The 14,180-nt window shown below is 40.9% G+C and overlaps 1 non-coding gene across 1 annotated transcript; it reads left to right on the plus strand.

The window, feature by feature from the left end:
* Positions 1 to 538: 538 nt before the first annotated feature.
* Positions 539 to 645, plus strand: LOC128778772 (U6 spliceosomal RNA). The gene has a single exon (XR_008424484.1). It is a non-coding gene; the product is annotated as a U6 spliceosomal RNA (small nuclear RNA).
* The last annotated feature ends 13,535 nt before the right edge of the window (positions 646 to 14,180 follow it).

The raw sequence follows: 14,180 nt of genomic DNA on the forward strand, positions 1-14,180 counted from the left end.
AAGGACAATCCTAAAAAGGCTCCATGCGGTCAGTGTGGAGCCTGATGTGGGGCTCTATCTCATGAACCTTGAGATCATGACCTGAGCCAAAATCAAGAGTTGGATGCCCAACTGAATGAGCCACCCAAGCATCCCACTATGATGCAAATTTATGAATATTCTCATTCTCCTTTTCTGGGTACATGGTGGGATTGTGCATACTTAACCTCTTTGAAGATATGTATGGCCTTATGACTTGCCTTAGTTGAAGAAGTGTAAGTAGAAATGATGAGCAAGCAGAAGCTTTAGAAGTAAATGAGGGATTGGGGCACCTGGGTGGCTCAGTCGGTTGAGCGTCCGACTTCGGCCCAGGTCATGATCTCGTGGGTTCAAGCCCCGCATCAGGCTCTGTGCTGACAGCTCGGAGCCCGGAGCCTGTTTCGGATTCTGTGTCTCCCTCTGTCTCTGACCCTCCCCTGTTCATGCTCTGTCTCTCTCTGTCTCAAAAATAAATAAACATTTAAAAAAAATTGAAAAAAAAAAAAGTAAATGAGGGATTGTACTTGCTTTGGGAGCACGCACACTAAACTTTGAACAATACAGAGAAGATTAGCATGGTTCCTGCACAAGGATGACACACAAATTTTTGAAGCGTTCCATATTTTTAAGAACTTATAAAACTCAATGCCTAAAAACCAAATAATCCAATTAAAAAATGAATAGAGGACATGAACAGACATATCTCCAAAGAAGACATCCAGATGGCTAACAGACACAAGAAAAGATGCTCAACATCACTCATCATCAGAGAAACGCAAATCAAAACTACAATGAGATATCACCTCACACCTGTCAGAATGGCTAAATCAAGAACAAAAGAAACAACAGGTGTTGGCAAGGATGTGGAGAAAAAGGAAACCTTAGGAACTGGGAATGCAACGTGGTGCAGCTGCTGTGGAAAACAGTATGGAGGTTCCTCCAAAAATTAAAAATTGAACCACCTTACAATCCAGCAATTACACTACTGTGTATTTGCCAAATACAGGAACACTAATTCAAAGGGATACATGCACACCTATGTTTATAGCAGCATTATTTACAATAGCTAAGGAACAGAAGCAGCCAAAGTGTCCATCAACTGATGAATGGATAAAGATGTGATAGATAGATAGATAGATAAATAGACAGATAGAATGGATATATATATACATATTAGAATGGATAAAGATGTGAGATATATATATATATTATACAGAATGGATATATATTATATAGAATGATATAGATATATAGATATATAGAATGGATATATATACAGAATGGATATATATAAAGGTTCTATTCAGCCATTAAAAAGAATGAAATCTTGCCATTTGCAACAACATGAATGGATTTAGAGAATATAATGCTAAGCAAAATAAGTCAGTCAGAGAAAGACAAATACTATATTATTTCATATGTGGAGTTTACAACACAAAACAAGCAAAAGGGAAAAAATGAGAGCAAAAGCAAGAAATAAACTCTAAACTATAGGGAATAATCTGATGGTAATCAGAGGGAAGGGCATGGGGAGATGGGTTAAAGAGGTAATGGAGATTGGGGCACCTGGGTGGCTCAAGTGAGTTAAGTATCCAACTCTTGATTTCAGCTCAGGTCATGATCTCATGGTTTGTGAGCTCGAGCCCCAAACTGAGCTCTGCACTGACAGTGTGGAGCCTGCTTGGGGTACTCTCTCTCTCCTTCTCTTCCCCTCCCCTGCTCTCTCCCCCTCTTTCTCTCTCTCTCAATAACTAAGTAAAATAAACTTAAAAAAAAGGAGAAGTGATGAGGATTAAGGAGAACACTTGTCATGAGCACAGGGTGATGTATGCAATTGTTGAATTACTATATTGTAAACCTGAAACTAATATAACGCTGTATATTAACTAATTGGAATTAAAATAATTTTTTTTTTTAATTTTAAAAAGAAGTCAATGAATCTGATTCATCACATGTTCTCTCCCCCACCTCAGGGACTGTGGAAACACAGCCCCACTTTGCTAGGGCTGCCATAACAAAGTACCACAGACCGAGTAGTTTACACAGCAGAAATTTGTTTTCCCACAGTTCCAGGAGCTGGAAGTCCAAAATCAAGGTGTCAGCAGGATCAGTTTCCTCTAAGGCCTTTGTCCTTGGCTTTTGTACATGGCTGTCTTCTCCCTGTGTCTTCACGTGGTCTTCCCTTTGTGAATTTCTGTGTCCTTTTCTTCTTAGGACATCAGTCGGATTAGATTAGGGTCCACGCCAATGACCTCATTTTAACTTATTTATCTCTTTAAAGACCCTATCTCCAAATACAGTTACATTCTGAGGTACAGAAGAGAGGACTTCAACATATGAATTGGGGGGACAGGATACAATTTAGCCCATAACAGACATGACAAACCTTTATAGTAGAACAATATGTGCTACACAGTGAATGCTCAATAGATTCAACTATTATATTGCTATCATTATCTTTTAAATACACGGATAAGAAAATGTATTCAAGATACAGTATTACATGAAGAAAGAACACGTTTGATATTATCCCTATTTATTTAATTAGTTAATAAGTAAACAAACAAATGATATTGTGCTCTTAAAGAAAACTTAATCTAAAACATATGCCAATCTAAAAAGGCTATATACTGTATGGTTTCAATTATATGACACTCTGGAAAAGGCAAAACTATGCAGACATTAAAAAGATCAGTCTTTGTCAGACATTGTGGGAAGGGGAGGGATGAATAGATGGAGTACAAAGGATTTCTAGGATTTTAGAGCAGTAAAACTATTCTGTATGATGTTATAATGGTGGATACATGTCATCATACATTTGTTGAAATCCATAAAATGTACAACACCAAGAACCTTAATGTAAACAAGGACTTGTTGATAATGATGCATCAATGTGGATTCACTAATTTGTTTTTTTTTTAATTTTTTTTAATGTTTATTTATTTTTGAGACAGAGAGAGACAGAGCATGAATGGGGGAGGGGCAGAGAGAGAGGGAGACACAGAATCAGAAGCAGGCTCCAGGCTCTGAGCCATCAGCCCAGAGCCCGACGTGGGGCTCGAACTCACGGACCGCGAGATCGTGACCTCAGCTGAAGTCGGACGCTTAACCGACTGAGCCACCCAGGCGCCCCTACTAATTTGTAGACTATATTTTGTACACTATATTTGCAGTGTAACAAGTGTATCACTCTGGTGGAAGTTATTGACAGTGGGAGGGGTTTTGCTTGTTGGGGAGCAGGGGGACCTATGGGAAATCTCTGTACTTTCTGCTCAATTTTGCTATGAATCTAAAACTGCTACTAAAAATAAAGTTTGTTAAAAATTTTTAATACAAAAAAAAGCTGAATTGTTAATGATGATGAGGTGAGGGTGGGGGTGGGGTTAAAGGACAAATTATGGGGGTACCTGGGTGGCTCAATCAGTTGAGAGTCTGACTCTTGATTTCGGCTCAGGTCATGATCTCACAGTTTGTGGGTTCAAACCCTGTGTGGGGCTCTGCACTGGCAGTGCACCTACTTGGGAGTCTCTCTCTCTCTCTCTCTCTCTCTCTCTCTCTCTGCCCCTCCCACACATTCTTTCTCTCTATCTCTCTCTCAAAATAAATAAACTTTAAAAAAGGACAAATTATGAGGATTTTTCTGTCACACATTTTGGTGATTGAGTTCCTTAAATTTTTTGTGTCTATAAGTTTACAATTAGAAACAAATATATAAGAAAGCAAAAGTAAAAGGATGGCCAACTCCTCTAGGATGAATAATAAAAAACAAAGATGGCAGAATCCACACCCCACATTTCTGTCTCATGAGGCCTAGTACACAGCTGTTGTTCAATAGAATTTGGCAAAATCTTCAACTGCTCATTAATAGTCTCAGCCAGCATACCACCTCTAAGAGATTCTCTAGGGAGAAGGCCCCATCTTCTCAGAAGCAACCATTGCCCTTTTGCCAGTGACTCCTGGCTGGGACTGATTACTCCAAAGGACAGAACAGGGACTGGGGAGGAGCAAAGACCACTATGGGTATGTGAAGAGGTGTTCAGATATCCACAGAAATGGTCCCCAGAGGAGGGCCAAGCCATCAGATCCAGAGCTGGCAGGGCAGGGACTTCTGTAGGGGCATTGAGAGACCATTGGGCATGATGAGACTTTTTGAGCCAATATAGTAAACAGCAAGCCTATTGGGCTTTTTTCCCTCTCGCTAGCTATATTTTTTGTAAAACATGATAAAAGCTATACTTGGACTTGGGGTCTGGTTTCTAATTCCAGTTTTACTGCTTATTGCCTCTGTGCCCTTGAGAAACCATAGAGGATTTTTCACTATAATTTCCTAAGGAGTCCCTGGCATAATGTCAGTACTCAGCTGATTAATGGATTAAGGTATGTCTGCAAGAAGTGAACAGCACTAGGGTGAACTTGACGGATTTCTAGGTAGGGAGTAAGGGTGTAGGAGGCAGAAGAAAGGCAGGGCAAGGCCTCCATGCCCTCTGGAGCCCTTAGTTCTGTTTTCTAATATCTACAAATGTGGAACCTAATCTAACAATACAAATTTTCAAATATTCCCAAGGAGAATAAATGAATCTCCCAAGGGGGATAAAATAGATTCCTGAGATGCCAAGTAAAGGAGGATCTGGAAGAGTCTTAGTGGTCCTGGAGGTGGCAGGGTAGAGATCTGTTACACTGGGACAGGCCCGAATGGCTAAAAGCTTGGGTTTTTATGACCATTTGGATGTGGGAGATGAGGCCTAGGTGTATTCAACTTCTTGAATAGAAGTTCTCCCTGGTAGCTATAGTGACTCTTAGAAAAGCATCTCTGGCCAACAATAGAAGTAACTTTTGGCCACCTCTGAATGACCCAGGCAGGTGCTGATTTTCACAGCATTTCCCCAAGCCAAATGTAGCTTTGATTGATTAATCTAAGAATGGATGTAAATCTCATGTCCACCTCCACAATTTAAAACTTTCTTCTAGTAATCACTCAAGTGTTAGAGTCAGGCATACCAGCATCGTTCAGAATGGTAAAACATTGGGAATACAAAAATATCCATTATTAGAGAACAGGCTAAGTATGCTGTAACGTGCCTGTTACTTATTGCCACACAATTCCAGATTCATATTTATTGCCTGCTCTGAAAAAATGGATCTGGGCCCATTAAATAGTTTTTCTTTGCCAACACAAGATGTTACACTCAGTCAACAGAGGGTGATGGAAGGCCACTAAAAGAAAAAGAGCTTTTTTCTTCCTAGTTCTCCAGTAGATTGTCACCAGGCTCAGGCAGAATATGCTTTTTCTCCACTGCCTAACTCCAAGTGGTATTTTCTCTACTGTCTGCTAGGCTTCTGTTTTTAACAGCTCTCAACAGGCTGGATAGCCAGAAGGCCAGAGTGCATGTGCCTGTAGCTCAGCACCGGTGGCTGCTCATGGTACCATCTCCTCTGTCCCTTGTGTGCACATACCAGGGCCTGTTTGACTTCCATATAATGAGCCAGCCACTGAATTTTCTTCCATGCAGTGTCCTGGAGACTCCCCACCCCAAGCTACACGTAGAAGTATGCTCCATTCCTGCAAAGCAGGACCTCCCCAGCTTCTGGTCCCAGCATTGCCAACAGTGGCACCTGTCTCCCTCTGTGCACTCCCTCCCCCATAAGCCTTCACTCTTCTGAGCCCTGGAGTGCTATTTCTGCTTTCCCAGTGATTATGCACCATCCTTGCCTGACAAAGCAGCAAACTTCTCCACCATCCAGTGGACTCAAAACACACCTTCCTTAATGAAGTCTGAACTCCTTTCCAACTTTGTCCTTTCTTGGGTACCCTCCATTAGCCCTAAAGTACCCTTTAGAATTCCTTTTCTTTCTTCTTCTTTTTTTTTTTTTTATTATACATGACAATGTTACAGTGGTTTCTGGTGTATAACATAGTGATTCAACAAGTCTAGACATCGTGCTGTGCTCATCACAGCTGCCACCAGCTGTACCAGCTATCACCATACAACACTATTAAAATACCATTGACTATATTCCCTATGCTGTGCCTTTTACCCCTATGACTTATTCATTCCATAACTGGAAACCTTTATCTCCTCCTCCCCTTCACCCAATTTCCCCATCCCCCCACCCACCTCCCCTCTAGCAACCATCAGCTTGTTCTCTGTATTATGGGTCTCTTTCTGCTTTTTGTTTATTCATTTGTTTTGTTTTTAGATTCCACATATAAGTCAAATCATATGGTATTTGTCTTTTTCTGACTTATTTCACCTAGCATAATACCCTGTAGGTCCATCCATGTTTTGCAAATGGCAAGATATCATTCTTTTGTACTTTCTTAGTAGTTACTGTCCTATCTCTTGTTAATAATTCTCTATATTAACTCTCCCATTGAAATTACTGTGTGTTCTTGTCTTCTGTTTGAACCCAGACTGATATATAAAGCATTAGCACACAACAGAATATTTTGTGTCCATTAAAATGATGATGTAGATGTATTTATTGACATAGAACAGTGTCTATGACATTGCTGAGTGAAAAAATCAGATATGTAAAATTATATGTGTATATACACATGAAGAAAACTAGAAGAACATTAGAAAATGTCAGTAGGTGATGAGGTTTTATGTTTTACTGTCTTAGTTTTATTTTCTTAGTTTACTAGTTTTACTGTTCTTAGTTTTACTTTCTTTCCATGAGTATGTATAATTTCAACCAAAGCAATAAAGATAATTCCTCCCAACCCTCAAAAAACCCTGGTGATATTCCCTGGGTCTTTTGGTTCTGGCACCAAATCCAATGTGTGCATTGCAGGGAGGGGGTCCCACACAGCACCTAGTAATTCTCCAGATGTCAACAGGGTGTCTGAGAATTCAACTCAATTCTCTTTTTTAAAATATTTTTTCCAGGGGCACCTGGGTGGCTCAGTTGGTTAAGCGGCCGACTTCAGCTCAGGTCATGATCTCTCAGTCCATGAGCTCGAGCCCCGTGTTGGGCTCTGTGTTGATAGCTCGGAGCCTGGAGCCTGCTTCTGTTTCTGTGTCTCCCTCTCTCTCTGCCCCTCCCCCATTTGCGCTCTGTCTCTCTCTGCCTTTCAAAAATGAATAAATGTTAAAAAAAAAATTTTAATAAATAAATAAAATAAAATATTTTTTCCAGTTTTTAAAAAATGCTTATTTTTGAGAGAGAGAGGGAGGGAAAGAGCGTGAATGCATGAGTGAGTGGAGGAGGGGCAGAGAAAGAAGGAGACAGAGGATCCAAAGCAGGCTCTGCACTGACAGCTACAAGCCTGACATGAGGCTCAAACTCACGAACAGTGGGATCATGACCTGAGCCAAAGTGGGATGCTCAACCAACTGGGCCACTCAGGTGCCCCTCAACTCAATTCTGACACTATCCAGAGACAGTGTCAGATTCCACAGGTTCAGTCCTATAGGACTGTTATCTACTTCAGATGCCAATCACAAGTGCTGGTTGTTACCTATACTTCTGACTAACTGGCTATAAATCAGAGGTGCCCTAGGAGCTCCCTCCTCAGGTTCAATTAATTTGCTGAAGCAGCTCACAGAACTCAGGGAAACATGTTACTTACTAGATTTCTGGTTTATTATAAAAGGATACAACTCAGGAACAGCCAGGTTAGAGATGTATAGGGCAAAGTATGGGTAAAGAGCACAGAGTTTCCAAGCAATCTCTAGGCATGCCACTCTCCCCAAATCTCCACATGTTCATCAACTTGGAGGCTCTCTGAATTCCATCCTTTTGAGTTTTTATGGAAGCTTCATTACATACACATGATTGATTAAATCATTGACCATTGGTGATAGATTCAACTTCTAGTGGCAGTGCAAGGGCCAACCCTCTAATCACATGGTTGGCTCCTTTGGCAACTAACCATGAAACCAAATTCTGAGGGTTTGGGGAGCTGTGAGCCAGGAATTGTGAACAAAGACCAAATATATATGCAAAATATATTTTGGTGGTCTGAATGACCAAATACATATTTTTATAAAGCACAATATTCACTGGGTGACACTCCTGGGTTTAAAAGGTAAAGTCCAAAATCCTTATTATGGCTTATGCAGTAATTCAAGGTCTGGCCCATCCTTATTGGTATAGCCCATAGTCTGACATTCTACACAGAAATTCTAGTTAATCTAAAGCTCAATCATTCATCAAAACTGGCCTAAAATTTCCTCCTCTTTGGAACCTTTCCCAATTCATTCCCCTTAACCTTGTGGTAAGGTGTTAAGTTCATCAAAGGATATGTGGTAGGGACTTTTCAGTGGAAGAGGTGGCCTGAGCCCCTGCTGGTGCAGGGCCTCTGTCCTCTTTGGGGGAGAGGGAGAGTAGGCTCTTTCTCATTAGGTGCTTCCATGCCAGGCTGAGTACCTCAAACATACCAGCTGCTAGATAAGGCTAAACTATGTCAGTGACAAAGGACAGCCAGGTTTCCATCAGATGATACTGACAGATCTAATTGCTGGCTTTGTATTTTTACTTTAACTCAGTGCTTCTCAAATTTTATTGTGCATAGACATCTTTTAGGGATTTTGTAAAGTGCAGATTCTGATTCAGTAGCTCTGAGATAGGCCTGAGATTGTTCACTTATTATTTTAATATTTATTTTAGAGAGGGAGTGGCGGGGGGGAAGGGCAGAGAGAGAAGAGGACAGAGATCCAAAGCAGGCTTCCCTCTGACAACAGAGAGCCCAATGTGGGGCTCAAACTCACAATCTGTGAGATCATGACCTGAGCCGAAGTTCCGTGCCACTCAGGTGCCCCAGGTTGTGCATTTCTAACAACCTCCCAAGTGCTGTGCAGGTGCTTATCCACAGACCATTCTTAGAGAGTGAAGTGTTAGCTCATTTTTAAATACATTTCTGAAATATAATCTCAACAGAAAGGCAGTCCTATTTCAACATCTTAGTCCACTCAAACTTAGCATGGACACAATATAGCCTTCATCCCACAAAATTATTTGGGGGGGGGCGTCTAAATAAACCGTTTCCCCCACTAGTGCCTCTCTGGGCACTCCCTCATATAATTTCTATTAGTGATATAATTATGGGTCTCCATTCAGCTCCTTTTTAGGACTTATGTACACACAATATCTGCCCTCTGCTCATATAGCTTTTTATTATTTTTTTATTTTTTTAATGTTTATTTTTGAGAGAGAGAGAAACAGAGTGTGAGCAGGGGAGGGGCAGAGAGAGAGGGAGACAGAATCTGAAGCAGGCTCCAGGCTCCAAGCTGTCAGCCCGGAGCCCGACGCAGAGCTCGAATGTACCAACTGTGAGATCATGACCTAACCAAAGTCAGACGCTTAACTGACTGAGCCACCAAGGCGCCCCTCACATAGCTTTTTAAAAAGAGAAACCATGGGGCAGCTAGGTGGCTCAGTCCGTTGAACTTCTGACTTCGGCTCAGATGATCTCAAGGTTCGTGAGGTTGAGCAGCTCATTGAACTCATTGCTGTCAACGAGAGCCCGCTTCAGATCTTCTGTCCACCTCTCTCTCTGCCCCTCCCCCGCTCACATTCTCTCTCTCTCTCTCTCTCTCTCTCTCTCTCTCTCTCAAAAAACAAATAAAAAATTTTTAAAAAAGGAGCGAGAAACCATATCCTGCTCATACATCAGCTTTGGCTCACTACTTAGCAGAAAAGCATAATGGTTAGGACAGCCAGACTGCCTGCGTTCCAGTGCACACTCTTGTTACTTACCAAGGCACTCTTCTTACTATATCATGGGGTCAGTAGAAGCATCCACCTCTTCAGGTGGTTGTAAAGATTAAATGAACAGAATTGGAATGATGTCTAGCACCTAGTAAGCACTATATAAAATTTGGCTATGATTATTAGCAAATGGAATATTCGCTATAGAATATTTTATTCTATAGAATAGAATAATGATTCTTTCAGAAACAGTATAACATCCATTTGATCACGTAACATGTATTAATTAATTTTCACACATTAATTAATTTGTTGCATTTTTAACACATGCAAAGTTATTTATCAGGAGCACATGCATACAAGCAAGAAACTAATTCATTCACACAACAAATATTTCCTGAATGAAGGGCACCTCTCCAGGCACTGAAGATGCGACCAGAGAGAAGGGGCCAGAAGGAAGGGAAAGAAGGGATTCAGAAAGGAGTTAGGTACACTTTCTGGTCTTAAGGAGGAGAAATAAGAAGAAAGAATTATAATGGGGGCACAAGAATCCAGTGCTACAAGAGGCATATCAATAACATGTTCACGCTAATCATCACTGATGGGGGATTCCGAGTTTCCTGCCCAGCACCTATTCCTATATGCAAGTATTGGAAACCTTATTTTTCTTGGGGAACCACCCCCGTCCACACAGTCCCAGGGTTCAGGGGGCTGACTATAATCAGACTCCAGGTTGGCCTTTCGACCCCGGCCTGACTGATCAGAGAATTAAATGCCCTTCACTATAGCAACTGGTTCAAAGGTGTACAAATGACCAAAGACAGGCCAGTGATTTAATTCTAAGATGCCTCATGAATAAATGTGGAACTAAAAAGTTCTAAATTCCAAATTATTTTATTTAGCTTTTATTAAAGCTATGACCAAGATCAAGATTTTAATAGTAAGAACATAGAATAAAATTCTGTTCTATTTGCACTGTGGTCTGAGGATACAAACAGGGTTAGGCAGTAACATCTTGTCATAAGAGGAAAAGCTGGAGGGGCACCTGGGTAGCTCAGTCGGTTAAGCATCTGACTCTTGATTTCAACTCAGGTCAGGATCTCACGGCTTTGTGAGTTCAAGCCCCAACTCTAGCTCTGTGCTGACAGTACAGAGCCTACTTGGGATTCTCTCTCTCTCCTTCCCCCACTCGGCTGTCTGTTTCTCTCAAAATAAATAAACTTAAAGAAAAAAAAGGAAAAGTGGCGCCTGGGTGTCTCAGTCGGTTGAGTGTCCAACTTCGGCTCAGGTCATGATCTCGCGGTTTGTGGGTTCAAGCCCCACACCAGGCTCTGTGCTGACAGCTCAGAACCTGGAGCCTGCTTCAGATTCTGTGTCTCCCTCTCTTGCTCTCTGCCCCTTCCCCACTCATGCTCTGTCTGTCTCTCTCTCTCAAAAGTAAATAAACATTTTTGTAAAAAAAGGAAAAAAGCTGGAAAGAACTTCAGTGATACTAAGAATACAAATATTGTAAGGTGGGTACAGGTCCTTTCTGGATTTAAAATATTCTGTGTCTGGTCATCATAATGTATTTTGGCTTGGCAAAATTTTCTCTTGTCACATCCTGATGTCAATGGTTTATGGTTCTATAACCCCTAACTTTGAGACTACATACTTGCTTTATTCATTTTCTGTGGGACACTGAATTCAAATTCACTTATCAATCTTGTAACAACTAAACCAGGAACTATAACTTTATTGATCTTATCACAATTGACTCAACTGGCATAAAACATTTGAGATCCTCTTAGAATTAGGAAAAATAGTTTTTTTTTTTTACATATATGATATAAGGAAGTAGAAACAATTGTAAAATAATATAATACCGTTTTACCTTTTTCAATTTACTTCTCTGATTTTCTTTTCCCATCAACCATATGTGGAACATAGGACTGATTATAATCATCCTAATTTCATAGAGAAGAAAAGGTAGGCAAAGGGATGGCAGCAACTCAGTGGCAAAACAGAGTATATAGACTGCAACTCTTTGGTGATTCACAAAAACGCAAACCCTTTGCATCCTGACTGACCCCTGTGCCTTGGCCCTCTCTTAGGCATTTTTCCCTGCATATAACTAAAAGTAATATAGCTAAAGGGACACCTAGGTGGTTCAGTCAGTTAAGCATCCAACTTCGGCTCAGGTCATGATCTCACAGCTCGGGAGTTCGAGCCCCGTGTCGAGCTCTGTGCTGACAGCTCAGAGACTGGAGCCTGCTTCTGAGTCTCCCTCTCTCTCTCTGCCCCTCCCCCACTCATGCTTTGTCTCTCTCTGCCTCAAAAATAAATAAACATGATAAAAAAAAATTTTAAGTAATACAACTACATGTTTTTAAACTTTGGACTGATCTTCCTGAGAATTTCAAGTCAATCTGGAAGATTTTAGTGAATTTTATTTTACTATTCCTAATGGAATTTGTATATTAAGTAACTCAAGGTAATTAGCAATTTGTATGTAGTTAAACTGCATGCATTTCCACTGGTGCCAATAAATAACTGCTATGGAAGGGCTAATGGTATTATTCAGCATCCACACCCCACTGCTTTTTTGGTATGCTTTATTTTCTAAGTTATATGGCCGTGTGTGAGTGTGTGTGTGTGTGTGTGTGTGTGTGTGTGTGTGTGTGTGTTCTGTTTGATATTATAATTACTAAAGATAGTTTTTATACCTTGGATTATTAGAAATATTAGTCTAGGGGTGCCTGGGTGGCTCAGTCGGCTAAGCGTCCAACTCTTGGTTTCAGCTCAGGTCATGATCTCACGGTTTTGTGGGTTTGAGCCACACATCAGACTCTGCACTGGCAATGCAGAGCCTGCTTGGGATTCTCTGTCTCCCCCTCTCTCTACCCCTCCCCACTGTCTCTGTCTGTCTCAAATAAATAAATAAACTTAAAATAAAAAATAAAGTCTGTTAAATTGATCACATTAAACACAACATTGCAAATAACTCATGCTCATGTGATAAGAGTTGTTATTTTAGGAACGCGTTTAAGGATGCAATCTTCCAGCAGAAAAATTGTCAGGAAAAAATGTGATGCTACTTAATAAGTTTCCATCAGTAAATTCTACAGTAATTAATAGCCCCAAAGGAAACCCACGGCCAGCTAACACCAGCTAGAAGCTACTCATCTCTATTTCATTGGTTTTAAAGGTGTTCTTAATCCTAAAGTATTCAGGATTGGTTGACTTATAACTGTTTTAGGCAGTTATGATTTGGAAATTAGAATGCAGTGCTCCCAGAGCATGCCTTAAGAAACTGTTGTGATTGGTGGTGTTGGAAAGGAAATAGGAGGGCAATGGGGCAGTAAGCTGTCTCCAGATGTCTAGTAAGATGACAAGCCCGGGGTGCCTGGGTGGCTCAGTTGGTTGAGCATCCAACTTCAGCTTGTGGGATCAAACAGCTTGTGGGTTCGAGCCCCATGTCAGGCTCTCTGCTGACAGCTCAGAGCCTGCAGCCTGCTTCCAATTCTGTGTCTCCACCCTCTCTGCCCCTTCCCTGCTTGTGCTCTGTTTCTCTCTTTCTCTCAAAAATAAATAAACATTATGGGGCGCCTGGGTGGCTCAGTCGGTTGAGCATCCAACTTCAGCTCAGGTCACGATCTCACGGTCCGTGAGTTCGAGCCCCGCGTCAGGCTCTGGGCTGATGGCTCGCAGCCTGGAGCCTGCTTCCGATTCTGTGTCTCCCTCTCTCTCTGTCCCTCCCCCATTCATGCTCTGTCTCTCTCTGTCTCAAAAATAAATAAACGTTAAAAAAAATTTAAAAATAAATAAATAAATAAATAAATATTTAAAAAAATTTAGAGGATGACAGGTCCTCTCTCAAGTGGTAATGGTCCCTTGTTGTTGCTTGGTGATGGGCAGCTTAAAGTTGCCGGAGACATCTGGTTTGAAGCAGTGCTTCTCAAAATATGGTCTCTGGTACATGTGGTAATTCTGGTGCATAAAGAATCTTTGGAAATTTCATTCGTCTCATAATAATGAGGGCTCATTATGACTCTACCTAGTCTTAAGTGTGATTCAAAATGATAATAATAATGTTGATAATGACTTTCACTGAGGACTTACTTTGTGCCAGGTATGGTGCTCAACACTTCATATGCATTATCTGACCCAGTTTTCACAATAACCCTCAGAAATAGGTATCATTATTTTTTCCATTTTACAGATGAGAAAACTGAGGCACAGAAATAGGGAACAGGTCCAAGGTCACAAAATTAATTAGTGGCAGAGCCAGGATTCAAATCATGATAGAACTCCAAAATATATGCTTTAAATATTGTGGTAGAATCACATAAAATTTACTATTGTAGTTTTTTTTTTTTTTTTGTACATCACAGATACATTTATTCATGCCACAAAAGAAATAACACATCTGCAGGTGCACAGCGATACTCCATGTTCCCATCTAACAGCTGGCTGAAATTTATAGCCAGACTGATGTCCCATCTGATGTGTACTCCAGGTAAAGCTGG

This window comes from Panthera pardus, unplaced genomic scaffold (genome assembly GCF_024362965.1).
Source record: "Panthera pardus isolate Hobbes unplaced genomic scaffold, ASM2436296v1 HiC_scaffold_20, whole genome shotgun sequence".
In the NCBI taxonomy this organism is placed as follows: domain Eukaryota; kingdom Metazoa; phylum Chordata; class Mammalia; order Carnivora; family Felidae; genus Panthera; species Panthera pardus.